The 11,750-nt window shown below is 45.8% G+C and overlaps 1 protein-coding gene across 4 annotated transcripts in view; it reads left to right on the plus strand.

Moving 5' to 3' along the window:
- SETBP1 (SET binding protein 1) overlaps positions 1 to 11,750 on the plus strand; it is a 269,168-nt gene that overhangs the window by 109,561 nt on the left and 147,857 nt on the right. The window lies entirely within an intron of this gene.

Here is an 11,750-nt window from a genome sequence, read left to right on the forward strand (position 1 = left end):
CAGACAGGTTTTTCAGTCTGCAAATTCATCTTAACCTTGTGTGTCCCACTGCTGCACATCCCAAATGTTTCCTTTGGTTATTGTTAACTAAAAATATTGGATCTCCATGCTTTGAATTTTTTGGTAAGAGGTGATTTTCCCAGCCATGGATGCCTACTTGCCTCCATGGCACAGTCTTGGCTCAGGTGAATCCATAATTCACCATTCCCAAGCACACAGGCATGTAAGCCTGAGGGTGTTCACTGGTTTTCTTTGCAATTCCCCCTCCTTCCCTGGATATGTGCTCTTGAGCCAATGTTCACACGAGTCTGCTGTGTTTATTTGGGTACCTACTGGGGTGCATGGAGGAGAAGACCCAATCTAAAAGCAGTTTTGACAGTGAGATAAGGGGCCTGAAGAGAGGATCCATAGTGCCATTGGTCAAATTATTGGTCAGTAAGACATAATGGCCAATCTACATATATATTCATATCTGTTGTAGGTGTCTGGTTTCTGGTTTTGGTTTTGTTCTTTTTTTTTGTCAGAGACAAGGAAGAGCTTTCAGACCTCAATGCTTATATAAAATGGGTTTCTGGGCCTCTGTCCATTTGACACACAAAAAATTCTTTAGACTAAACTGCTTCTGTATCCAGCAGAGTAATGGATGAAGATGACAAAGAGAACCATGGAAGAATCTCTCACTTCTGGAGAAGGCAGCAAAGGAGTTTTAGCTTTATAGGCTTTCCTAATAAGCATCCATCACTGAGGAAATGCCATAAGACATTTTCCACAAGTATTCATTAGCTGTTGGGTTTTTATAAGCTTGGTTAGACTTTGTACACTTTCTCCCACCATCCTGTCATGTTTGCTCTTGACAAATATTCCAGCAAACATGTTTGCACGCGGTACTGTTTGTGGAGGCTGTAAATACTGGAGAATATTCCTGAATAGTGCCTTTAATATTCCCACTGAAAACCTGCTTCTAGAGATTGTAATGTCCCTCTGTTCAGGAGACAAACACTGCGGTGTCATGCAGACATTTAACAGCCCGTGAACTGGGAAAAGATCAAGAAGAGTTTTTAGAAAAGAATTTCAAATACGTATTCTTAGGCAAACAGCAATCTGCCAGTAGTTCACAAATCAACACGCTGAATATGTCAAATGCCTGTCTGCTCCCATTCCTGGGATTTAAGGTCATGAACAAATTTTGAAAGCAAAACCAAATATTTTATTTGCTATTCTCCTTAGCTTCAATCTGTGGAAGAAAAGAAGTGTTTAAGAAAAAAATTTTAAAATTTGTTCCCTATAAAATAGCCTCCATAACATTGTTCCTTATTGACAGATCTCTAAATAAGAGACTCTTGCTCTTGACTCCTGCTTAGATTAATTACTCCTAAGGCTTTTCTTTTTGTGACAGCAATGAATTGGTCAATGTTTGTATTAAGCTTTTCTAAGTGCACTATTAAATAGGAAAAACTTCAACAATAAACAGGCTGACTGACCCAGTGATAAATTGAAAAGAGGGGAAGGTGTGTATTTTAAGACAGGAGGATCATCATGGAAATTGTCCAATTGCCATGTATTTGGAGAAAGGCCACACGGAAAATGCTTAAAATAGGTACCAGACATTAGCTGCTGTTCAATAAATGAGACTGTGCTTTGGAAAAAAACTCGTCTCACCAATGCCTGTCTTGTCCTAAGGCTTTCTTAGGATCTAAATATTCATGACAGAGTTGGAAGTAAAACCTTCAGGCTTTCTTTAAAAATCCTTAAAGTGCCTCTTGTCAGCATGGCTGGCAAGCAAGTTTGGATATTTTACTTTTCTCTTACATGAGAAAAAGATGTGAGTAATGAAAGATGAAAAGGAAAGGGAAAGAATCCTCCTGGACTTTTATATTGCTTTAGGTTTTTAATAACGAGACCAGGGTCACTGTTGTTATTAAAAACCGAGTAAGGACAAAAGAAATCCCAAGTTTCTCCCCTGTCTGCCACATCAGAGGATCACAGGGGTGAAGGGCTGTTTCACCAGAGGACAGATGGCATCTTCATGGTGCTCCTCTAAGTGGGTCTTAAGTTCTCTCCATGGGTGGAAGTTCAATCCCCTGTGTTTTCAGTCTGACAGACATCCGGGCATGCTGGCAGTTCCAGGAGGTAACTCTAAGCTCCTGGATTTGCCAGGCACATCCTCACATCCATGGAAAGCCTTGTGATGTTGAGCTGAAGGTGAGGTTTAGAGTCTGCGGTGGTTTCCCTGCTCTGGTGCCTGCTGGCTCCAACCCTCAGCAAACCTGCACTTCTCCGAGCTGTGCAAATGAGATAGCAGTATCTGTCTCACAGGGGGTGTTAAGAAGCTTAATTCATTAGTGTTTACAAAGTGTTTCTAGATCCTCAGATGTAAGGCTCTATAAACAGACAAAGTATTGCTAATTGCCAGCTTATACTGAATTGTAAAGTGAAAATAAGGATGGTTGGAGGAAAGAGGTGTTGAGTTTTCTAGTGAGATTAATCGCTCCAGCGGCTGCAGGTTAAACAGTTTAATGTTTGATTTCACATCACTATCATCTGAGAAATCTCCATTCATTTTATTGGTGTACTATTTGACCTCCAGTTTACTTTGGGGAAAATAGGAGTCTGAGAGTGGGGCCTCCTATGGTAAAGAATAAATCAGAGGCTTAATTCAAGTAGTCATTCCTGAGTATATACCATGAGGCTGCATTGCTTTAAATGAAATGAATCTTGCTTTACAGAATATGACTTCAGTTGTGATGTTCAATTTAAACCGAAATATGTCAGAAAAACTGCCTTTATGGCCAAGGATCACACCACGATTCTAAAGTTTAGAGCATTTCAAAGAATATGGGTGGATATTTTTTATTAGTATGGTTTAGTTTCATGGGGGCTTTTTGTCCTCTTCATACAGACCTGGCAGGAAAAACAGACCATTTTATTCAGTTCTTCCCACTTTCTGAATTTCCTGCAATGCCACAGCAATGTCATGCTTGGGTTCCTAGTTAACTTTTGGTTGGCATTTTGGAAGGTATCAGGAATAGGAATAAGTTGGCTAACTTGTGCTGTTTGTATTTATAAGTTGTGGTATTTATACGCATTTTTCTGCAAAGCCTGATTCTTTAGGACCATGCTCTCTAAAAGGTTCCTTCAAAAATTATTCAGAGAAATGGAAAGAAACTTACTTAGTGCTCTTTCACTCCTTAAAAAACACCACATTTTATGTTTTTCTGACTCAAACCACACTGTTAAAAAAAGTAGTGGATAGCTATTTCCCACTTGGCCTCCAAAGGGTAAAATCCTCATCTGGTATAAATTGGCATAGTTCTATTCAAATCAGAGCAGCTACATTAATTCATTCCAGCTGAGGCTCCAGCCCTTAAAATGCCGGCAAGGAGAGCGAGTTTTGCACAGGATGGTTTTTTGGGCTGGGTGGAAGGTTTTTCTGTGTAACTTAGCTATGTGTCTAGGCTCAGGGCTGTGGGAAACTGTTTGACATCTGCAGCATACGCAGCAAATGCTTTGGCAGTTCGAGTTAATGCCTTTTGAATTCACAGGTTGTTTACTTTCAGCTTGAATGTGGATTTGCTTTCAGCCTCAGTGGGAAATCTAACACAAGAAGTAATAGGGCAAGCCATCTGTCCAAAAAAAGCTATGAGAATTCCTGGTTTTGAACCAATAATGGAGATCAGGGACAAGTTCACCCCATGTGTAATCTCTGGCAAATTACTGGCATGCTCCTTGGATTTCCAACCCGGGACCTGATCCCTCTGGTGCAGTGTGAGCACGCATAGACTTAGGAGAGGAAACCTGTAAAATGAGCATAGTCAACATCCCTTTCCAATGGCTGCTCCTACAAACAGGCCTTTTTCCAGCCCTTTCTTCCTCTGCTCTGATTTACAGCCCATTTTGGCATATAAACTGTGCACCTGTGAAGCTCCATCGTCGCTGCAGCCCCTGCTCCTCGGGGAGCAGAAAACAGCACGAGTGAATGGGAACCCCCAACTCTTGCCAACATTTCCTGCAAGTAAATATCAATCCATGTGTTAGTCACAGGCCAGAGAATGGTGTAATAACTGGATTGATTGGGTCACTTTTTCTAAAAAGCCCAGGGCCAGATTTCTCAACTGTTCAGCTCTCTTGAAAGGGTCCAGATTTTTTACTTTCTTTCAAGCCAAAAAGCTAAAACCATGTCTCCCTCCCACCGTGTAAACTAAGAAGCTGCACGAGAGCCAAGTTTAAAAAAAAAACATACCAGCATCATGCAGCATTTAGCAGGACACAGTGGGCAGATTTTAACCAAGAACACAACATGTGATGGGTAATGGAGATGCTCCCCATTCATAGATGTGGACATGAATGGGGACTTGGGGCTCCTGCACCTGTCTTGGTCACCCACAAGAAGTGCCAGCATCTTCAGTGAGAAAATACTTAGCCTGTATGTACTGTGCTGTCTAGAAGGCTGTTCCCTTGTTTTGGAAGCCTCCTCAGTGTAAAATCTTGGTCACAGCTTTTCCTCTGACTTTGTCCATTGCTTCTGTTGACATGGATGGAGCTATCCTGATTTGGACCAGCTGAAAACATGAGTCTTGGTCTCCAAACATGTTGAACGAGCTGAACATCATTGCTTGAGTATGATCTAAAAAACAGGAAAGGCAGGAAAAAAGACAACAAAAAGTCATTTAGGAAGAGCATCATCTCATCTTTAACAGCAAAATATTCACTGCATGTGAAGTGAATGTATGAGCTTTAAACCTTCCTGAGGTGAATGGCTCGGGAGAAAAGGATATCTGGCAACACCCTTAGAAGCACACTAGCCTGATTTCAATCTGCCCTGCACGCTGAGTAACATTAACCAAGATACCCTGGTGTAAATTCAGCCAGAGGTCAAACCCAGCCCTGCCACAGCCCTGCTTGTCCAGAGGATTTCAGCAAAACACACCACATTCATTCCAACAGCACCAGACTATTTTACTTCAGTTACACCTGGATTTATGAAAACTGGAGGGTACTGGATGAGGTTCAAACAGTTTTCTTTCATTCTTCTCTGTCAAATCAGAGCTACTGCAGATTGAGGGGGGGAACAAGAGTCTCTTCAAAGTCTTTTTTTGGGGTTTATTGATTCAATAGTATTTAATGACTAATAACCAGCATAGACTAACAGGCTTGTTTGAACTGGGAATGCTGTGATCTCTCATGTTATTTAATGGCAGAATAGCCAGTTTACAGATAAGCAGTCTGCTGAAGGTGGCAGAACTCAAGGTTTGTAGTCTTTTCTTAGGGAAACTGGCTTCTTTTCCTGCTGATTTTCAGGGAGCCTTCTCTGAAAGTTTTCCCTAGAATCACAGAAGCTTTTTTCCTTATTTCCCCTGTACCTGTGCAGTTATGAGAACAAGGACTGAAATTAAACTAGCAGAGTTCAGCTTTCAAATAAAAAATGTAGGTTTTTCTTGGAACCAGAGGCAGATGAGCCAAAATGCTGCATAAAAGAAGAAGAAAGCAAGCTGGTTTTGTTGTATTTTTGGCACAGACAATGGCTTTCAGAGATACTGGAAGTCATGCAAGAAGAGTGTGTTCTTAAGAGACTTCTAGCCCTGCTCTGAAGACGGAGGGCTTTAGATAAGCGTCTGCATGTGGGGATCTTTGTCCAAAACAAACCACCCAAACTTTTGTAGCTCACCCGGCACTAATACCAATTTCCCCCTCTGCATCTCTCTGTGCTGTTGCTCACACACACGAGTTCCTCACGGCATCCTAAAAGCTTTTCCTTGCCTGTAACAATTTAATTGCCTCTTGGCCAAGATTTTCTCCTCAGTGAAGGAAAAGAACGTGATCAAAGTGCCCTGTGCTGCCCAAAGGATTTCCTCTCCTCAGCCTCACTGCACACACCGGGATTGTTTTCCTCCCCCTTCTCCTTTGCCACATCTTCTCTGCGTTTTTCACGATTGTTTTCTTTATTTTCCTGCCTGGAAAAATCCAGCATCTCCTCCCCCTCTCCTGGCAGCATGGGTGACAGAGACAGAGGAATCAGCACAGTGTCAGCGAGAGTTTAGCCCCACAGCTGGGACCTGAACTTTCAGCAGCAGAGCAGCACTGGGTCACTGCACTAAAGTAAGCCAGATTGATAGAAAGTGCTTGCTCACCCTGGGAAGGGAAGCATCAGAAGCCAGTTGATAAAAATCTTTAGGCACCCTGTGTTGTGGGCTTATAGCAGCAAAGGCTGATTTTCCTGGGAAAGATGACCGTGGAGTGTGTATTTAGTGTCATGACCCCCAAAGTGATGCAATATTTGGGTGCTCTCTGCACTGAGGGGGGATAAAGCATAGGGGCAGAGTGGATTTTAGCACTGTTGGAAATGGAAATGGAGCGTGTGGACTCAACATGCTGCACACGGTGTGAAGTTTTCAGCTGTGAAGACCTGAACGATCACGTCTGCCAAGAGTTAATGTGCTTAGAAAAAGGATGCTAAAATATTCCTTCCCACTCCAGTTTGCAACTGAGAACTTGCTAGCCTGTAATATCTTTTATTTATAGCACCTTTTGACTCAAAGGATCGGAAAGTGCCTCTCTCTGGGAGTCACTCAATGATACCTGCAGGCAGGGGTGTTTCTGTGCAGATGACTCCAGCTGAGGTGTCAGGGCCTTCTTTTCCACAGACACATGTGAGGAACCCCCTCTGTCTTGCCAAATGCCAGCACTAGGTAGTAAGGGCTGGAGGGAAGGGCAGAAATCTGCCCCAAGGCTGAAGGATTGCAAACAGAGAAAACAGATATATAAAGCATATGGGAGACAGCATTCAGATGGACACTGGCTGGCTTTTTGCAGACATGGGGAGGAAGCATGGCCAGTGCTGGGCGATATCTTCACACAATGAGCTTGCGACAGCAAAATCACAACTCAGAAGAGGGTATTTGGTGGCCCTACCTGGATAATAATGCTCCACTCAACCCAGCCAGATCCAGATGGCCTTGCAGAAGCTCCAATGTGGATCCTACACAGGGACCCCATCCCAGTGGTAGAGCTGCTCCTAAGGAGACAGGCTGAGTTTAAACCCTCAAACTCACACATCCCTCAGTGAGCGCAGTCACGGCAGAGCATCTGATTATTTTAAGTCCACTCCAGTGCCTGCCCATCATCTCTTCCCCACGCAGCAGCTGGCGGTGGCCGGAGGACCAGCTCCTCCATGTGGCTCCTGCCAGCTCGGCCGGTGTCACCCAGCCCTCTGCTTCCCTTCTGCACTGTCCCTGCAGCCCGGGGAGGCAAAACTCAGGCCCAACGGATGGGTTTACAATTCCAGCCCACGATTTCTGCTTCATCCACAGCCAGGCGAGATTTTGCCAAGATACATATTAGGCAGCTGCTCAGGACACTGCTGTTTTGTCTGTACCACCCCGAGCATGCTGTCTGCCTGCCTGCCTCCTGCGCTGCCCCTCCGACCCCCACAGCAAGCAGGTTGCTCTGCTATTCCCTGAGGTGGCCAGGACGTGTTCAGCAAAAAACAGCCTTTTTTTTTGGCACTTCTGTTGGTTCTCCTAAGGGATTTGACACAGGGAGCAAGTGCCCATCTGTTTCAGCATCCTCTAAGTCCTGTGGCTCCCAAGGAGTCCTGATGTTTCTCAGTGGACAAAGCCATCCAGGCAGCCTCGTGGAAAGCTCCAGGGACACCAGTGGCTGCTTATATGTCTGTACCCTGCCCTGGGTCTCCAGCCAGGTTTTCAGATTAATACACTCATGCCTCCATTATAAAATGCTCAGCGCATCTCTCCTCCCTCTATGTCCTTCCCAAGGCATCCCCAGCATCAGCATTATTATATTTTTTTTTCTCCAAATCTCTTTCCTCCAGGCACCAGACAAGGTGTATTTGATACCACTTTATCTCTGTCATGCATATGTCAGTGTCTGAAACTCTGGTTTAATAGGAGTCACATCACTGGCTGGAAGTTGGCTCTCTCGGGTCCTTTCCATGGAGAACATGCATTTTGCCTTAGTCTTTCTCTACTTCCCAACAAAAATTGACTCTTGAAGAGGGGGCTGGGATGCACATCCTGGCATTCAACAAGGGTTGTGCTGCCTGCTTTTAGGGCATCTCTCACTCTCTCCTCCTCCTCAGAGAGAAAAATATTTATCTTGTGTGTACATATAAGAGGTATTTTTCCTGTTCTTGTTCCATTGAGTATTACATATTGTATCAGTTCCTTTGATGCCCCTTCCACCTGTGTTGCTCTGGATTTGTGGGGGGACAATGGGAGTGAGTGCCCCCAGAATCACGGAATCATGGAATATTCAGAGTTGATAAGGACTCACAGGGATTATTGAGTCCAGCTCCATGAATCCCACCTGGTGCCTGAGAGCATTGTCCAAATGCTCTGGCTGCCTTGGTGCTGTGACTTCCCTGGGGACCTGTTCCAGTGCCTGACCACCCCTTGGGGAGAAAACCCTTTCCTGATATCCAACCCAAACCTTCCCTGACACAGCTTCATGCTGTTCCCTCAGGTTCTGTCCCCAGAGAGAAGGTTGCAAGCATATGGACAAGCCTTGTCTCTATAGAAAAGCAAAGAAGGAAATAGGGAAGGAATAAAATAACTTTAAAAGAAGGGAATAAATATTTGTGAGGAGGGCGTTTAAGAGGAGAGAAAAACAAATCAAAGCTGGTGCCAGGCTGGAACCAGCAGCTGGTTGCCAGCACAGCAGGCTGAGAAATTGTTGGTGGAAGCACTCAGTGCCATGTTTGGGTTGCTTAAAAAAATACAGTGTCCCTCCCTTGTTATTCTGCCTCTGCTTTCCCCCCGGCCCCACAAGCAGGAGGAGGGACTCGGCTGCCAAATGCAGGCTCGTGTTTGCAGCCATGCCAAGGGATGCAGAGCATGTCCTGCCCTGTCACACGTGTGTGTTCACTCGCCCACGAGCATCGCGCCTGGGCAGCTCCGAGCTGGACCGGACTTGTGGGTGCAGGGGAGATGCCAGGGCATTGGCAAGCGTGGCACGATCCTCCTTGCCGATGTGCGAGAAGGAGGTGGGAGGGCTGGGGATGGAGGAGAAAGGGGAGGGTGGAAGGTTGTAACGCTTGGCTGGAAAAATTTAGAGGAGTACAAAGGAGAGCGCGATGAAAAGGGGTGGCGGCGGAGAGGGGGAAGGAGGCTGTGAACTGGCTGCTCTGGAGGTGGAAGGAGATTTATGTTTGCCGAGTGGTTGGGTCGGGAGCAGGCTGGGAGGGTGTGGGGTGCCGCAGGCAGGGCTGGGGGTGCTGCGGGGAGCCTGACAGCCCCGGCAGCGAACCAGCAGGGCTTTATTTTCCCCCTTTTTTCCCTCCTCCCTCCGCTGGGCGCTCGGAGGAGAAGGCAAGACAAAAAGCTGAACCGGTGCCAAGAAGGAGCTGCAGCGACTCGAAAATGGCACTCTGCGCCACACTAATATTTCGAAGCTGGGCTGTGCTGGAGAGCAGGGAAACGTGTCCGGAATGAGAATGGCTGAGACCGTGGGGCCACTGGCCGGGCTCAGGAGTGTCCCTCCTCCCTGCTTCCCCTTCGCCTTTTAAATGTGACCCTTTTCTCCTCCAGCCTCCCCCCACCCACAGGGATATTGAGGAGCTCTGGGAAAGGGAGGGGATCTTTGCTGGGGACTTGGAATGTAAATGGGCTCAGCCCTCCTTCCATCTCTGTATCACGGAGGGATTTTTAATTTTTAATTTTTTTTAAAATATTTTTTATTTTCCCCTAAGGAGGACAAGAAGACTCCCAGGGAGTTTTCCGACTGTTTTCCCGTTGCCCTTCCCCTCCTAGTGGCTGTCCTCACCCTCCTCTCATTGTAGCCACACGGCTGGTGCTGTGGCTCTGTATCCTGATGCAAGGTGACTTGTAGGACACACGAGTCTCTGCTGCAAGGTGCAGCGTCGCCTGCGTCGGTGTTTCCCTCCGTTTCTCATTTGCTGGGAGATGAGGCAACTTCCAAGCAGCTCCACGGCTCAGCTCAGCGCCTGGTTGATGCAGTGGTGATGTTTGGGTTGCAAAAAAAAAAAAACAAAAAAAAAAACCAACCAAACCTTCCTGCAAAAACCTGTCTGGATAAAACAAACAAACAAACAGAACATGTAGGGGTGAAACTGCATCGGTTCGTGATGTTGGTTAATTTGTAAGAAATGGGATGGAATTTTATGGTGATTTCTGTGTGAAAGGGAAGGTTTTGTGGTGATTTCTGTGTAAAAGGGAAGGTTTTGCCCTGTGCTGATCCCCTTGCCATCCCCTTTCCATTCACAGACAAGGAAAAGGTGCTTAAAAAACTAAGCCAAACCAAACCACCTTTTTTAAAACAGACTTTTGTTTTGTTTTAACATTTTAAAGATTATAACGTTGTGGTAGTTCAGTAGTTGAAGTTAAATGCAAAGATTCCCCCTACCCCCCTTCAGATGTTCCCTTTTGGATAATTATGCAATTCGTATTTGAAGTTTTACATTGTCATTACAGAAACTAGAGACTGGAGAAAGGGAAAACCCCAGTCTCTGGTTTTGAAAACAGGTCTAGATCCTGTTAAAACAGCAGTTTTAGCCCTCACATAGTCAGCAGGTCAAATTCAAGGAGACCTTTCCAAAGCACAGGCAGAGCCTCATTAACTTGCTGCATCTCAGAAGTTTGTGGATTATTGGGTTGTTAGCTTGGCCCATTTTGTAGTCTCAGGCATGGGATGATCCCCGTGACCTCTTTCTCACCTGAAAACCATGCCCTAGTACACTTCCAAACCACTTCAAACCTCACCTTTGGTCTCAGACATGTAGACCTGGTTTGGGAGCACCTACCCCTGCCCAGGCAAGGCCTTTTGGAAATACTGTGATAAATAGGGGGGAGTTCAGGCAGACTTAAAGGTGTTGTCTAGCATGCTCTCCTCACCCTCCTCTTCCCACAGCTCCTCACAGATCAATAGTCCTCCCTCTGTGGAGGATCAAATGCTCTGTCCCAAATTAACGCTGTTGGGAGTGGCACTCATTTCCAAGCAGGTTTTGTATGGAGCAGGATGACTACAGCAGCTGATCCCTTGCTCTTCCTCACCTCTCAGCTGTGCTTTGTGCCCTGTGTTTGCTGCAGTTCAGCTTGGGCTTGCGCAGAGAAGGTGCTGCCATTTCTTCTTGCTCTTTTTATTTGTTGCAATTGCAGGGTTTGCAGTGCTTGGCCCAGGAAATGTTGGTTTCTCCAGCATGGAATTATCAATAAGAGAGTTGGCCAAAGAACCTGGAGTGTGTTCTTGTACCTTCTCCCGATCCTATCTGTTTTCTCTGAATAAAGGACATGTATAAAATAGATAGGTTTCTATAAACACATGTGCATGCTATTTGGTTGTCAGTTGTCTCTTCAGATGTCCTGAGTTGAGCTGCTTGAGATACCCACCCAGGGCACATACCACGCAGACTTTGCCTGAATTTCATAGAACCACAGAATCTTAGAATGTATTTGGTTGGAATGAACCTTAAAATCATCCAATTCCATACCCTGCCATGGGCAGGGACACCTTCCACTATCCCAGGTTGCTCCAAGCCCTGTCCAACCTGGCCTTGGACACTGCCAGGGATCCAGGGGCAGCCACAGCTTCTCTGGGCACCCTGTGCCAGGGCCTCACAGGCCTTCTCCTCACAGGGAAGAATTCCTTCCCAATATCCCATCTAACCCTGTCCTCTGGCAGTGGGAAGCCATTCCCCTTTGTCCTGTCCCTCCATGCCTTGCCCAAAGTCTCTCTCCAGCACTTCTGGAGCCTATTTAGCTATGGGCAGATGCTCAAGA

This window comes from Lichenostomus cassidix, chromosome Z, assembly GCF_008360975.1.
Source record: "Lichenostomus cassidix isolate B80296 chromosome Z, HeHo_3.0, whole genome shotgun sequence".
NCBI classification, from domain to species: domain Eukaryota; kingdom Metazoa; phylum Chordata; class Aves; order Passeriformes; family Meliphagidae; genus Lichenostomus; species Lichenostomus cassidix.